Here is a 16421-nt window from a genome sequence, read left to right as displayed (position 1 = left end):
CCTGTAGGTCACCAAATATCACCGTCCGTGTCCTCTCGCTGAACAACCGTGTAGGGATTGTCGCTCTACAAACATTGCGATTAGAGCACAGTTTGGAACCTTGTAAGATAATATTTCAGTGGACTATTAGAGCAGGAAAACATCACTTGAGGCTTTCTAGCCATTATGGAACTACAAGTTACAGCATGCCCTGACAGTTTTGCTATGAGGGAATGCTAACACCGAGACAGAGCATGCTGGGATGTGTATTTTGACAATAGTTGGAGAGCCACAAGTTGGCCAGGACTGCCATAAAGATATGGTCAAAAACACGCCAGGTTTTCCTACCGTAATACCTGTAAATGTGCAGGCTAATGGAATCTGCCGCTTAATCGTTTCATTTGTTGTTCAATGGTTCCAAGGTAACGTTTTCTACCATAATGTGGTTATCACCAAGTGCAACTCACACCCCGTGCAAAAACACATCACCAGCGCTTCTTAACAATGAGCCAGATGCCAAGGATTGCAGTCTATACAGTACAAGTATTCCAGAATAGCACAGACCTGCATGTTCTTGCTGCAAGAACTTCGTATGACCCTTGTATAAAACCTAAACCTTCACCTGGTGAGCGAACACACAACATGCCAGGCTGATGGTGCTGAATGGACAGGGGAGAGTACTGCAAACTCATAATTGCTCTGGTATGAAATGAGCCACAAAGAATTAGCGTCATGACTGCAAGTTGTATTGTGAGTATGTAATTACTTTTGTAGGATCAACATGGTAAAGACCAACTAGCTATCTACCAAGTCCCTAACTAAATGTCAGCTTGGAATTTGGCTTTAGATTTCCTCACGGATGCCCATCTGCGCACGTTACCGGCGAATACAGTAGACAAGGGAAATGGGTGAAGACACCAACCTGCTCATGAGGATCTTCACGGCCATAATCTTATTTCTAAAGCATCACAACTGTTCCGCAGTAAAACACATTTAACGGGATCCGGTCTGAAGATCGACAGTGTCTAGGTCGACAATGTTTAGGTCGACCACTATAGGTCAACAGTCACTAGGTCGACATGGATGGAAGGTCGACAGGTCTAAAGGTCGACATGAGTTTCACATTTATTTATTTTTGGATTTTTTCATACTTAACGATCCACGTGGACTACGATTGGAACGATAAAGTGTGCCGAGCGAAGCGGTAGCGGAGCGAAGGCACCATGCCCGAAGCATGGCGAGCGAAGCGAGCCATGCGAGGGGACGCGGTGCACTAATTTGGGATCCCGGTCACTCTACGAAGAAAACGACAAAAAAAAAAATTCCTCATGTCGACCTTTAGACCTGTCGACATAGCACATGTCGACCTAGAAACCCTGTCGACCTTCCATCCATGTCGCCCTAGTGACTGTCGACCTATAGTGGTCGACCTAAACATTGTCGACCTAGATACTGTCGATAAAACGAACCACACCCCATTTAACAGTAGTAAAGGAAGCACAGAAATCTCGATACTACATACTGTAACTATACAATGACCATTCACCAAGAAATTGCCAGCGTATAAACAGCACATGGAACTGCAGAACCAGCTACTGACGAGACAGTGAGCATCAGAGGTACAGTTGGTGAGACAGGAGTGCAGAGGAAGGAAGGAAACCACAAGGAAGGAGGACCCTGCACGTGAGAGCTTACATCCTATAGTGCAGGGACAGACAAACATAGCGAGGCACTAAGTGAGGAGCAGGGATGGGAGGAAGGGAAGAAGGGTGGGACAGCTGATCGGCTTGAATGAAGAGGAGAGTGTTGAGAGTACGCTTGAAGCCTTGGGAGACTAGCAGCTAATCTAATAATATATGGGTGTGCGGACCACAGGTCAGGACCAGCAATGGTCGCATTCCCATAAGCAGGAGTGAGAGGAAGCAATGCTCCGTACCTAGGCGGCTGTCATTGGCAGAGTGGAGATTGACATGAGGTTGGCAATGTAGGGGTATAAAGACTGGATGAGAGCTTTGTGTGGACACCTCTTGGTTCTGTAGGAGACCTGGAGCCATTGTAGGAGACAGAGGGTATAGCGGTGAGGGAGGAAGTGTGCATATTAGGAACAAAGTGAGACTACAGAAAGACAGAGACAGAAGGAGGCACCCCATATAATTCTCTGTATGACATCACCAGATATGAACTGGGCGACACTATAGTTACAGTATAACCTATAGGCAGCGCTGGAAGACAGCATTCCCTCTCCTCTCACCTCTGTTCTCTCTGCTGGCAGGATGCTCTCCTCATTCTCCATGTTACAGTATAACCTATAGGCAGCGCTGGAAGACAGCATTCCCTCTCCTCTCACCTCTGTTCTCTCTGCTGGCAGGACGCTCTCATTCTCCATGTTACAGTATAACCTATAGGCAGTGCTGGAAGACAGCATTCCCTCTCCTCTCACCTCTGTTCTCTCTGCTGGCAGGATGTTCTCCTCATTCTCCATGTTACAGTATAACCTATAGGCAGTGCTGGAAGAGAGCATTCCCTCTCCTCTCACCTCTGTTCTCTCTGCTGGCAGGATGCTCTCCTCATTCTCCATGTTACAGTATAACCTATAGGCAGCGCTGGAAGAGAGCATTCCCTCTCCTCTCACCTCTGTTCTCTCTGCTGGCAGGACGCTCTCATTCTCCATGTTACAGTATAACCTATAGGCAGCGCTGGAAGACAGCATTCCCTCTCCTCTCACCTCTGTTCTTTCTGCTGGCAGGACGCTCTCATTCTCCATGTTACAGTATAACCTATAGGCAGTGCTGGAAGAGAGCATGCCCTCTCCTCTCACCTCTGTTCTCTCTGCTGGCAGGATGCTCTCTTCATTCTCCATGTTACAGTATAACCTATAGGCAGTGCTGGAAGAGAGCATTCCCTCTCCTCTCACCTCTGTGCTCTGCTGGCAGGATGCTCTCCTCATTCTCCATGTTACAGTATAACCTATAGGCAGCGCTGGAAGAGAGCATTCCCTCTCCTCTCACCTCTGTTCTTTCTGCTGGCAGGACGCTCTCATTCTCCATGTTACAGTATAACCTATAGGCAGTGCTGGAAGAGAGCATTCCCTCCCCTCTCACCTCTGTTCTCTCTGTTGGCAGGACGCTCTCATTCTCCATGTTACAGTATAACCTATAGGCAGTGCTGGAAGAGAGCATTCCCTCTCCTCTCACCTCTGTTCTCTCTGCTGGCAGGACGCTCTCATTCTCCATGTTACAGTATAACCTATAGGTAGTGCTGGAAGAGAGCATTCCCTCTCCTCTCACCTCTGTTCTCTCTGCTGGCAGGATGCTCTCCTCATTCTCCATGTTACAGTATAACCTATAGGCAGCACTGGAAGAGAGCATTCCCTCTCCTCTCACCTCTGTTCTCACTGCTGGCAGGATGCTCTCCTCATTCTCCATGTTACAGTATAACCTATAGGCAGTGCTGGAAGAGAGCATTCCCTCTCCTCTCACCTCTGTTCTCTCTGCTGGCAGGATGCTCTCCTCATTCTCCATGTTACAGTATAACCTATAGGCAGTGCTGGAAGAGAGCATTCCCTCTCCTCTCACCTCTGTTCTCTCTGCTGGCAGGACGCTCTCATTCTCCATGTTACAGTATAACCTATAGGCAGTGCTGGAAGAGAGCATTCCCTCTCCTCTCACCTCTGTTCTCTCTGCTGGCAGGATGCTCTCCTCATTCTCCATGTTACAGTATAACCTATAGGCAGCGCTGGAAGACAGCATTCCCTCTCCTCTCACCTCTGTTCTCTCTGCTGGCAGGATGCTCTCCTCATTCTCCATGTTACAGTATAAACTATAGGCAGCGCTGGAAGAGAGCATTCCCTCTCCTCTCACCTCTGTTCTCTCTGTTGGCAGGACGCTCTCCTCATTCTCCATGTTACAGTATAACCTATAGGCAGCGCTGGAAGAGAGCATTCCCTCTCCTCTCACCTCTGTTCTCTCTGCTGGCAGGATGCTCTCCTCATTCTCCATGTTACAGTAGAAACTATAGGCAGCGCTGGAAGAGCATTCCCTTCTCCTCTCATCTCTGCTCTCTGCTGGCAGGATGTTCTCCTCATTCTCCATGTTACAGTGGGTCCGGGACTCCAGGTCGACAACAAAAAAAGTCGACACCTTAGGTCGACGCCAATTGGTCGACACACCTTAGGTCGCCATGGACAAAAGATCGACATGGACAAAATGTCGACAGGAAGAAGGTCGACATGGAAAAAGGTCGACATGAGTTTTTAATGTTTTTTGGGTGTCGTTTTCTTCGTAGAGTGACCGGGAACCCCAATTAGTGCACCGCTTCGCTCGCCATGCTTCGGGCATGGTGCCTTCGCTCCGCTTGGCACAGATTACCGTTCCAATCGTAGTCCACGTGGATCGTTAAGTATGAAAAGGTTCCAAAAATGAAAAAATTTGTGAAAAACTCATGTCGACCTTGTTCCTGTCGACCTTTTGCCCATGTCGACCTAAGGTGTGTCGACCAATTGGCGTCGACCTAAGGTGTGTCGACCTTTTTGTTGTCAACCTGGAGTCCGGATACCGTTACAGTATTGCAGGGCAAGTCTGACAAAGGTTTATAGGAAGCATTTAAATGTTTATTTGCATTTCTGTATGGAAATAAAAATCACTGAAAGAATTTCCCATAAACACAGATTTGTGGTCAGCACAACTAAGAGAAACTTTGTTACATGAATGATAAACCTCAGGTAAGTGGACGGATTCTCCCTCCTGGGACATACAGCAGGACTTTTCAACGTACGGCTCTCCAGCCGTTATGGAACTACACATGCCAGCATGCCATGTCCCAGCTTTTTTATTAGGACATGCTGGGACGTGTAGTTTCACAACACTGGGGGGCTGAATGTTGAATACCATTGGTGTAAAGCATTTATCTAGATCTGCATTATAGATGATCTTATGGATAGCAAGGTAACTATATATTACAGATGTGTGGCGGACACTTTTCGGGTTTTGGATCTGGATTCCCGCCTGGGTTTTGGATGTGAATTGGTTTTGGATCTGGATGATTTTAAAAATAAAAAAAACAATAAAACCGCTAAAATCACAGAATTTGGGGGTAACTTTGCTCCTACGGTATTATTAACCTCAATAACATTCATTTCCACTCATTTCCAGTCTATTCTGAACACCTCACACCTAACAATATTGTTTTTAGGCCAAAAGGTTGCACCGAGGTGCTGTATTACTAAGCTAAGCGACACAAGTGTGCGACACAAACACCTGGCCCACCTAGGAGTGGCACTGCAGTTGCAGACAGGATGGCACTATTCAAAAACTAGGCCCCAAACAGCACATCATGCAGAGAAGTAAAAGAGGTGCAATGAGGTAGCTGTATGACTAAGCTAAGCGACACAAGTGTGCGACACAAACACCTGGTCCATCTAGGAGTGGCACTGCAGTGGCTGACAGGATGGCAGTTTCAAAACCTAGGACCCAAACAGCAGATGATGCAAAGAAAAATAAGATTTTACTAACCGATAAATCTATTTCTCGTAGTCCGTAGTGGATGCTGGGGACTCAGTCAGGACCATGGGGGATTAGCGGCTCCGCAGGAGACAGGGCACAAAAATAAAGCTTTAGGATCAGGTGGTGTGCACTGGCTCCTCCCCCTATGACCCTCCTCCAAGCCTCAGTTAGGATACTGTGCCCGGACGAGCGTACACAATAAGGAAGGATTTTGAATCCCGGGTAAGACTCATACCAGCCACACCGTACAACTTGTGATCTGAACCCAGTTAACAGTATGACAACGTAGGAGCCTCTGAACAGACGGCTCACAACAAGAACAACCCGATTTTTTTGTAACAATATCTATGTACAAGTATTGCAGACAATCCGCACTTGGGATGGGCGCCCAGCATCCACTACGGACTACGAGAAATAGATTTATCGGTAAGTAAAATCTTATTTTCTCTAACGTCCTAGTGGATGCTGGGGACTCCGTCAGGACCATGGGGATTATACCAAAGCTCCCAAACGGGCGGGAGAGTGCGGATGACTCTGCAGCACCGAACGAGAGAACTCCAGGTCCTCTTTAGCCAGGGTATCAAATTTGTAGAATTTTACAAACGTGTTCTCCCCCGACCACGTAGCTGCTCGGCAGAGTTGTTATGCCGAGACCCCTCGGGCAGCCGCCCAGGATGAGCCCACCTTCCTTGTGGAATGGGCCTTGACAGATTTAGGCTGTGGCAGGCCTGCCACAGAATGTGCAAGTTGAATTGTGCTACAAATCCAACGAGCAATCGTCTGCTTAGAAGCAGGAGCACCCAGCTTGTTGGGTGCATACAGTATAAACAGCGAGTCAGATTTTCTGACTCCAGCCATCCTTGAAATATATATTTTCAATGCCCTGACAACGTCCAGCAACTTGGAATCCTCCAAATCGCTAGTAGCCGCAGGCACCACAATAGGCTGGTTCAGGTGAAACGCTGACACCACCTTAAGCAGAAAATGAGGACGCGTCCGCAGTTCTGCCCTGTCCGAATGGAAAATCAGATATGGGCTTTTATACGATAAAGCCGCCAATTCTGACACTCTCCTGGCTGAAGCCAGGGCCAGTAGCATGGTTACTTTCCATGTAAGATATTTCAAATCCGCCGATTTGAGTGGCTCAAACCAATGGGATTTGAGAAAATCCAAAACTACATTAAGGTCCCACGGAGCCACTGGGGGCACAACCGGGGGCTGTATATGTAGTACTCCTTTTACAAAAGTCTGGACTTCAGGAACTGAAGCCAATTCTTTCTGGAAGAAAATCGACAGGGCCGAAATTTGAACCTTAATGGACCCCAACTTGAGGCCCATAGACAATCCTGTTTGCAGGAAATGTAGGAATCGACCCAATTGAAATTCCTCCGTGGGGGCCTTCCTGGCCTCACACCACGCAACATATTTTTTCCAAATGCGGTGATAATGTTGTGCAGTCACCTCCTTCCTGGCTTTAACCAGTGTAGGAATGACCTCTTCTGGAATGCCTTTTTCCCTTAGAATTCGGCGTTCAACCGCCACGCCGTCAAACGCAGCCGCGGTAAGTCTTGGAATAGACACGGTCCCTGCTGAATCAGGTCCCGTCTTAGAGGTAGAGGCCACGGATTTTCCGTGAGCATCTCCTGAAGTTCCGGGTACCAAGTTCTTCTTGGCCAATCCGGAGCCACGAGTATCGTTCTTACTCCCCTTTGCCGTATAATTCTCAGTACTTTGGGTATGAGAGGCAGAGGAGGAAACACATACACTGACTGGAACACCCACGGTGTTACCAGAGCGTCCACAGCTATTGCCTGAGGGTCTCTTGACCTGGCGCAATACCTGTCCAGTTTTTTGTTGAGGCGAGACGCCATCATATCCACCTTTGGTTTTTCCCAACGGTTCACAATCATGTGGAAGACTTCTGGATGAAGTCCCCACTCTCCCGGGTGTAGATCGTGTCTGCTGAGGAAGTCTGCTTCCCAGTTGTCCACTCCCGGAATGAACACTGCTGACAGTGCTATCACATGATCTTCCGCCCAGCGAAGAATCCTTGCAGCTTCTGCCATTGCTCTCCTGCTTCTTGTGCCGCCCTGTCTGTTTACGTGGGCGACTGCCGTGATGTTGTCCGACTGGATCAACACCGGCTTGACCCTGAAGCAGGGGTTTTGCCAGGCTTAGAGCATTGTAAATCGCTCTTAGCTCCAGTATATTTATGTGAAGAGACATCTCCAGGCTTGACCATACTCCCTGGAAGTTTCTTCCCTGTGTGACCGCTCCCCAGCCTCTCAGACTGGCATCCGTGGTCACCAGGACCCAGTCCTGTATGCCGAATCTGCGGCCTTCTAACAGATGAGCACTCTGCAACCACCACAGAAGAGACACCCTTGTCCGTGGCGATAAGGTTATCCGCTGATGCATCTGCAGATGCGATCCGGACCATTTGGCCAGCAGATCCCACTGAAAAGTTCGTGCGTGGAATCTGCCGAATGGGATTGCTTCGTAAGAAGCCACCATCTTTCCCAGGACTCTTGTGCATTGATGCACAGACACTTTTCCTGGTTTTAGGAGGTTCCTGACAAGTTCGGATAACTCCTTGGCTTTCTCCTCCGGAAGAAACACCTTTTTCTGAACAGTGTCCAGAATCATTCCCAGGAACAGCAGACGTGTTGTCGGGGTCAACTGAGATTTTGGAAAATTCAGAATCCACCCGTGTTGTTGCAGCACTACTTGGGTTAGTGCTACTCCGTCCTCCAGCTGTTCTCTGGACCTTGCCCTTATCAGGAGATCGTCCAAGTAAGGGATAATTAATACGCCTCTTCTTCGCAGAAGAATCATCATTTCGGCCATTACCTTGGTAAAGACCCGAGGTGCCGTGGACAATCCAAACGGCAGCGTCTGAAACTGATAATGACAGTTTTGCACCACGAACCTGAGGTACCCTTGATGTGAAGGGCAAATTGGGACATGCAGGTAAGCATCTTTTATGTCCAGGGACACCATAAAGTCCCCTTCTTCCAGATTCGCTATCACTGCTCTGAGTGATTCCATCTTGAACTTGAATTTTTGTATGTACAGGTTCAAAGATTTCAGATTTAGAATAGGTCTTACCGAACCGTCCGGCTTCGGTACCACAAATAGCGTGGAGTAATACCCCTTTTCCTGTTGTAGGAGGGGTACCTTGACTATCACCTGCTGAGAAAACAGCTTGTGAATGGCTTCCAATACCGTCGCCCTGTCTGAGGGAGACGTTGGCAAAGCAGACTTTAGGAACCGGCGAGGGGGAGACTTCTCGAATTCCAACCTGTAACCCTGAGATACTACCTGCAGGATCCAGGGGTCCACCTGTGAGCAAGCCCACTGCGCGCTGAAATTCTTGAGTCGACCCCCCACCGTTCCTGAGTCCGCTTGTAAAGCCCCAGCGTCATGCTGAGGGCTTTGCAGAACCCGCGGAGGGCTTCTGTTCCTGGGAAGGAGCTGCTTGCTGCCCTCTCTTACCCTTTCCTCTGCCTCGGGGCAGATATGACTGTCCTTTTGCCCGCTTCTTATAGGACCGAAAGGACTGCGGCTGAAAAGACGGTGTCTTTTTCTGTTGGGAGGGGGTCTGAGGTAAAAAGGTGGATTTCCCGGCAGTTGCCGTGGCCACCAAATCCGATAGACCGACGCCAAATAATTCCTCCCCTTTATACGGCAATACTTCCATATGCCGTTTGGAATCCGCATCACCTGACCACTGTCGTGTCCATAAACTTCTTCTGGCAGATATGGACATCGCACTTACTCTCGATGCCAGAGTGCAAATATCCCTCTGAGCATCTCGCATATAAAGAAAAGCATTCTTTAATTGCTCTAAAGTCTGTAAAATACTGTCCCTATCCAGGGTATCAATATTTTCAGTCAGGGAATCCGACCAGACCACCCCAGCACTGCACATCCAGGCTGAGGCGATGGCTGGTCGCAGTATAACACCAGTATGTGTGTATATACTTTTTAGGGTAGTTTCCAGGCTCCTATCAGCTGGATCCTTGAGGGCGGCCGTATCAGGAGACGGTAACGCCACTTGTTTTGATAAGCGTGTGAGCGCCTTATCCACTTTAGGGGGTGTTTCCCAGCGCGCCCTAACCTCTGGCGGGAAAGGGTATAATGCCAATAACTTTTTTGAAATTAGCACTTTTCTATCTGGGTTAACCCACGCTTCATCACATACATCATTCAATTCCTCTGATTCAGGAAAAACTACAGGTAGTTTTTTCACCCCCCACATAATACCCCTTTTTGTGGTACTTGTAGTATCAGAGATATGCAAAGCCTCCTTCATTGCCGTGATCATATAACGTGTGGCCCTACTGGAAAATACGTTTGTTTCTTCACCGTCGACACTAGATTCAGTGTCCGTGTCTGGGTCTGTGTCGACCGACTGAGGTAAAGGGCGTTTTACAGCCCCTGACGGTGTCTGAGACGCCTGGGCAGGTACTAACTGGTTTTCCGGCCGTCTCATGTCGTCAACTGATTTTTGTAATGTGCTGACATTATCACGTAATTCCATAAACAAAGCCATCCATTCCGGTGTCGACTCCCTGGGGGGTGACATCACCATTACCGGCAATTGCTCTGCCTCCACACCAACATCGTCCTCATACATGTCGACACACACGTACCGACACACAGCAGACACACAGGGAATGCTCTATTGAAGACAGGACCCCACTAGCCCTTTGGGGAGACAGAGGGAGAGTTTGCCAGCACACACCCAAGCGCTATAATATATATGGGAACAACCCTATATAAGTGTTGTATCCTTATAGCAGCTTAAATATAGTAATATCGCCAAAAAAAGTGCCCCCCCTCTCTGTTTTACCCTGTTTCTGTAGTGCAGTGCAGGGGAGAGTCCTGGGAGCCTTCCTCACAGCGGAGCTGAGCAGGAAAATGGCGCTGTGTGCTGAGGAGAATAAGCCCCGCCCCCTATTTCGGCGGGCTCTTCTCCGGAGTTTGTGAGATCTGGCAGGGGTTAAATACATCCATATAGCCTCAAGGGCTATATGTGATGTATTTTTTTAGCCATAAAAAGGTATTATACATTGCTGCCCAGGGCGCCCCCCCAGCGCCCTGCACCCTCCATGACCGCTGTGTGAAGTGTGCTGACAACAATGGCGCACAGCTGCAGTGCTGTGCGCTACCTCAGGAAGACTGAAAAGTCTTCTGCCGCCTGCTTCTGGACCTCTTCCATCTTCGGCATCTGCAAGGGGGGTCGGCGGCGCGGCTCCGGGACCGGACTCCATGGCTGGGCCTGTGTTCGATCCCTCTGGAGCTAATGGTGTCCAGTAGCCTAAGAAGCCAATCCATCCTGCACGCAGGTGAGTTGACTTCTCTCCCCTAAGTCCCTCGATGCAGTGAGCCTGTTGCCAGCAGGACTCACTGAAAATAAAAAACCTAAAAACTTTTTCTAAGCAGCTCTTTAGGAGAGCCACCTAGATTGCACCCTGCTCGGACGGGCACAAAAACCTAACTGAGGCTTGGAGGAGGGTCATAGGGGGAGGAGCCAGTGCACACCACCTGATCCTAAAGCTTTATTTTTGTGCCCTGTCTCCTGCGGAGCCGCTAATCCCCCATGGTCCTGACGGAGTCCCCAGCATCCACTAGGACGTTAGAGAAAAGAAGAAAAAAACGGAGGTGAAAGATGAAATTGTCTTAGGCCCTCCCACCCATCCTTATGTTGTATAAACAGGACATGCACAGTTTAATAAACCCATCATTTTAGCGACAGGTGGTGCCCCTGGAAAAAAACTTGCCAAGTTCTCAGAATTATAGCTAGCTACAAACATACCACCTCCATATTTGATGACCTTTCACATTATGAGAAGAGGCAAGAGGGAGAGGACAGGGTCAAGAATGCGATTAAAAATTAGAGAGGCACACGCAATCAGGAACAACACACAGGCTTTCACCTCCACTCCTATATTGGTGTGGAACAGAAAGGACTTCAACCAAGCAAATACAGGTTGAGTATCCCATATCCAAATATTCCGAAATACGTAATACAGGTTGAGTATCCCTTATCCAAAATGCTTGGGACCGGAAGAATTTTGGATATCGGATTTTTCCGTATTTTGGAATAATTGCATACCATAATGAGATATCATGGTGATGGGACCCAAGTCTAAGCACAGAATGGATTTATGTCACATATACACCTTATACACACAGCCTGAAGGTAATTTTAGCCAATATTTTTTATAACTTTGTGCATTAAACAAAGTGTGTCTACATTCACACAATTCATTTATGTTTCATATACACCTTATACACACAGCCTGAAGGTCATTTAATACAATATCTTTAATAACTTTGAGTATTAAACAAAGTTTGTGTACATTGAGCCATCAAAAAACAAAGGTTTCACTATCTCACTCTCACTGAAAAAATTCCGTAATTCGGAATATTCCGTATTTCGGAATATTTGGATATGGGATACTCAACCTGTATTCCGAAATGCGGAATTTTTTGAGTGAGAGTGAAAAAGTAAAACCTTTGTTTTCTGATGGCTCAATGTACACAAACTTTGTTTAATACACAAAGTTATTAAAGATATTGTATTAAATGACCTTCAGGCTGTGTGTATAAAGTGTATATGAAACAAATGAATTGGGTGAATGTACACACACTTTGTTTAATGCTCAAAGTTATTAAAATATTTGCTAAAATGACCTTCAGGCTGTGTGTATAAGGTGTATATGTAACATAAATGCATTCTGTGCTTAGACTTAGGTCCCATCACCATGATCTCATTATGTAGTGTTCACTCTAGGCTGTTTTAGCAGGGCGCCGCGCCCTGCCCATTTTTTAGCAGGCAAAACCCGCCCTGCCCCTTTTGCGGCGCCCTGCTAGAACAGCCACCCGCTTCCTGCCCTCCCGGCGTGTATAGATGCCGTGCGCATGCGCGCGGTATCCATTCACGCATTGGGAGAGGGCTGGGGGAAGCCCAGCACCGACGGAGGTGCTGGGCACGCCCCCAACAGTGACGTCGCCGGCCACAGACGCTCTCTATAGTAGCGTCTGTGGGCCGCACCGCCCCCTAGAATGACGTAGGCGTGGCCACGCCCCCTAATTTGCGTGGCCGCGCCCCCGAATCGGGCGCGCACATGTGCCCCCGGAGTCCGGCGCCCTGCCCCTTTTCACTCCTAGAGTGAACACTATTATGGTATGCAATTATTCCAAAATACGGAAAAATACGATATCCAAAATACCTCTGGTCCCAAGCATTTTGGATAAGGGATACTCAACCTGTATATAATTACCACATTACTGGACAAACTGAAAAACTAGAGTCCAAAGCCTCCAAATTTGTACCCACTTCTCCATTATCAGGAATTAAGATAATCTCGGATTTAATGCTGGGATTCAAATAAACTGGTGTATACCACAGGATCAAGATTGGATATTTTCCCCTCCACGGTGAAAATATTGTGGGTTTCTTTTTTCCACCATTTTTTTTTATTGCATTTTTATTTACATATTTTGTGGCAGATGCCTTATTTTTGATTTTCACAGCTCCCAGTTACACGCATGTAAGCATAATCGTGTGTCCCAGTTACACGCATGTGAGCATACCTGTGTGTCTTGTTTATTTTTATTCCTATTAAGTACTAAGCACGACCGTGCAGTAAATGTTTTTGTTATTGAGCCCCTGCCCTAGTGGAGCTTACCACTCTACAGTCCAAACTCATTTCACACTACAAGTAGGACTGTGAGAGGAAGCAATCCTAACTTCCGTGCCCACAGCATGCATCAGCCTGGCAAGCCAGACAGCTTCCTGGCTGTAAACCACCATGAGACTCCACACTGGGCCTTATTTAGTATTTGTTTGTGCCTCATAGAAGCTCCTGGCTCATCTAGTGCTGCAGTGCAATGGAAAGCTGATGCAATGCAAGATCACTGAAACTCTGTTCTTCTGACACCGAGAGATCTTGTGATAACCCTACGCAGCCCTTTGGAAAAGAAGAGCCTTGTACAACAAATGCACATCTACTAAATAAATAATCCCAAAATGTGGAACATCAATAATAAATCAAAATTAAGGTTGACTAATTGGAGCCATTCATTTGAGTGAGTTTCTAACATGAAATAATTGAGAAGAACCTCTCTCTAATGCTCCGGCAGAAAACATCACGTTTACCTCTCCGGCAGTTGCGCTGGATTATGAGTCAGTTTCTTCTGAGTCACACTGACTTTGGCCACAAATGAGGTCTCTCCCCACTTTATTTCAAAACACTTTCCATTTCCACCTTTACAGCTGGTTTTCACAAATCTGTTTGTGATGTTGAAGCTTGCTTCATATCTGCTCTAGGCTTTCATTTAAACCTAGGATCAAGTACAGCAGCACCCCTGGACTTATACAGCATAGGCAGCACCCCTGGAGAATTACACAGCACAGCAGACAGGCAACAGCACCCCTGGACTTAAACGGCAGTGGGGCAGCACCCCTTGAATGATGTGGCAGACAAAGAAAAGACATGCAAGATGGAATTGTCCTTGGGCCCTCCTAACCACCCTTATGTTGCATAAACAGGACATGCACACTTTAACAAACCAATCATTTCAGTGACAGGGTCTGCCACGCGAATGTGGCTGAAAAGATTGGTTTGTTTGGGCCCCCACCAAAAAAGACGCAATTAATCTGTCCTTGCACAAACTGGCTCTCCAGTGGCAAGATGTCGTCCTCATCCTCAGATCCCCCCCCCCCCCCCCTTCAGTGTTTACATCCTCATCGAGAAATAATATTCAAACAAACCACATCATTTAAGCATCAGTGGACTGCTTACGCCATTACCCAAAGTTTCTGAACTTGACAATGACTTATGATGAATGCGCTGCAGGTGACGTATAAGGGAGGATGTTCCAAGGTGGTTAACGTCCTTACCCCTACTTATTATGGCTTGACAAAGGCAACAGATGGCTTGACACCTGTTGTCCAGATTTGTGGAGAAATAATTCCACATCGAAGAGGTGGCTTTTTTGGTATTTTGCCAGGCATGACAATGGGCTTTTTCATCCCATGGCCAACAACTGACTCCACTGGTGCCTTATACAAACAAACCACATCACCATCAGAATCCTCATCGTCAACTTCCTTCGTAGTGCCAGCTACACCCATATATCCTCCTCATCCTGGTGTACTTCTACAGTGACATCCTCAATCTCATTATCAGCAAGTGGACTGGCGGTGCTCCTCCCAGCATTTGCAGAGGGCGTGCAAATGATGGTAGGAGCCTCCTCTTCCCATACAGTGTTGTGAAGGTCAGGCCTAGACATCGCAACCGCAGACAGTGCCAGCACCCCTGTATTTTCACAGCATACAAGATAGGGCCAGTGTACACCTGATTTTCACTGCACCCTAGAATTATTACAGCATACAAGACAGGGCCAGTGTATATTGATTTTCACTGCATCCTAGAATTTTTATAGCACACATGGCCAGTGTAATGTTATTTGAACAGCAACATCCCTATATTTTACAGCATACAGCAGTGTGCTTTTAATTTTTAACAACTGCACCTCTGAATTTTTACAACATACATGGCCAGCAGCACCCCATATTTTTCAGCATACAGCAGTGTGCTTCTAATTTTTAACTGCAGCCCTGAATTTTTACAACATACAGGGCCAGCAGCACCCCAATATTTTACAGCATACAGGAGCAGTGTGCTTTTAATTTGTAACAGCTGCACCCCTGAATATTTATAGCATACAAGGGCCAGTGTAATGTTATTTGAATAGCAACACCCCTATATTTTACAGCAGTGTTTTTAATATTCAACTGCACCTCTGAATTTTTACAACATACAGGGCCAGCAGCACCCCAATATTTTACAGCATACAGGAGGACAGTGCCCCTGCACCCTGTACAACACAGTGACAGCCAGGACAGCAACACCCATGTACAGCTGCAGCACCCGGCCATAACAGGACATGAAACACCAGTGACAGCCAGGACAGCACCCCCAACACAACACAGGTACACTACAGTAGCACCCCTACAGAGCACACACTAACCCCACCACCCACAGAGAGAGACAGAGGTCTGTCTCCCTCACTCTCCAAGTCCGGAGTGAAAATGGTGGCGACGCACGGCAGTTTATATGGGATCCAAAACCCACGAGTATCTGACAGCGCGATGATGACGTTTTGCCTCGTTCTGGTTTACGAGTCTGGCGGGAAGTCCCAAGCTGGACTCGGGAAGGGATGTTCGGGGGGGTTTCGGTTCTCAGGGAACCAAACCCGCTCATTTCTACTATATACCAACTGTAGGCATAATAGAAGTGCATACAAAGGAAAACTCTCCGCCCGTGTGATCCAGTTCTGCTGATTACTACATACAAAGTACAACACACATTTAATAGACCCGTTACTTTGGCCTGCCCACAAAGGGCTGGGTAATCAATGCAACTCAGAGAGAAATGAATAGCGCCAGGAAGGTGCTTCCAGATCTATTCAAATTCAGTGTGATGCTAAGTCGGAGAATACCCACACTTGCAGACTAAACAAGGTGTTTAGTTGTGACAATCGGCAATCCCTGACTAAAGTGCATCGCCGAGATGTACTGTTTGCGCGGCACTAGGGCATAAAACTGCATCACGGACCCAGTTTTGTCAGATTTCTGCTCGCACCCCCGGAGGAGTGCAAGAAGAAATCATCTAGCCAGGGATAACATCACGCTTTATTAAATAGCGCTGGTATCTCCTTCCCTGTGCTATTCAATCCATGTTCAATTGGTGTAGAAAATCCATAAATCATTGGGCGGGGGATTGTCTGTAGTGGCCATTTCATTATATGCTGACCACGTCAAATAGGGTACAATGGGCTAATAACAGCTTTTACGCGACAATGTCATCAGCCACAAGCGAGAACACACTATTCCACATGGAACATTGTACTTCAAAAGTAACA

At 47.3% G+C, this 16421-nt stretch overlaps 1 protein-coding gene across 1 annotated transcript in view; it reads right to left on the bottom strand.

Moving 5' to 3' along the window:
- The window catches only part of PPP2R5A (protein phosphatase 2 regulatory subunit B'alpha), a 170451-nt gene that overhangs the window by 85458 nt on the left and 68572 nt on the right, over positions 1–16421 (bottom strand). The window lies entirely within an intron of this gene.

Source organism: Pseudophryne corroboree, chromosome 4, assembly GCF_028390025.1.
Source record: "Pseudophryne corroboree isolate aPseCor3 chromosome 4, aPseCor3.hap2, whole genome shotgun sequence".
NCBI classification, from domain to species: domain Eukaryota; kingdom Metazoa; phylum Chordata; class Amphibia; order Anura; family Myobatrachidae; genus Pseudophryne; species Pseudophryne corroboree.
This window is presented reverse-complemented; position numbering and strand designations above follow the sequence as displayed.